Source organism: Camelina sativa, unplaced genomic scaffold (genome assembly GCF_000633955.1).
Source record: "Camelina sativa cultivar DH55 unplaced genomic scaffold, Cs unpScaffold15194, whole genome shotgun sequence".
NCBI lineage: Eukaryota > Viridiplantae > Streptophyta > Magnoliopsida > Brassicales > Brassicaceae > Camelina > Camelina sativa.
In genome coordinates this window covers 1-321 of record NW_010936217.1, presented here as the reverse complement: position 1 = coordinate 321, position 321 = coordinate 1, and the positions used below count along the sequence as shown (strand labels likewise).

Below are 321 nucleotides of genomic sequence, written 5' to 3'. Positions count from 1 at the left end.
TCAAGCATTCCAAATGGTGGCCTTACCTTCAGCCATAACTTGATTTATAATTTCATCTTTTTCCTTCAAAAGGGCCGCAGCATCACTTTTCTTGTTCTGTTCTCTTCTAAGTGTATCCCGCTCTTTGGTGAGAGCATAAACCTACAATGATAAGCACCATGAAGGCATATTTATAATGGAAGAGGAGAATGAAAAGAGAAGAACGCTAAAAGAAAACATACCTTCCTCTCAAGAGTTGCAACTCTTTGATGGTATTCTTCTCGCAAAGACTCAACTTCAGCTTCATTAGATTTCCTCTGTTGAACAGAGGTATTAGAATTT

The 321-nt window shown here is 38.0% G+C and overlaps 1 long non-coding RNA gene across 1 annotated transcript; it reads right to left on the bottom strand.

Moving 5' to 3' along the window:
- Positions 1-64: 64 nt before the first annotated feature.
- Positions 65-298, bottom strand: LOC109132050. Its single transcript, XR_002037350.1, has 2 exons — positions 222-298; positions 65-141 (listed from the first exon to the last, which is right to left on the bottom strand). It is a non-coding gene; the product is annotated as an uncharacterized LOC109132050 (long non-coding RNA).
- Between the last annotated feature and the right edge of the window lie 23 nt (positions 299-321).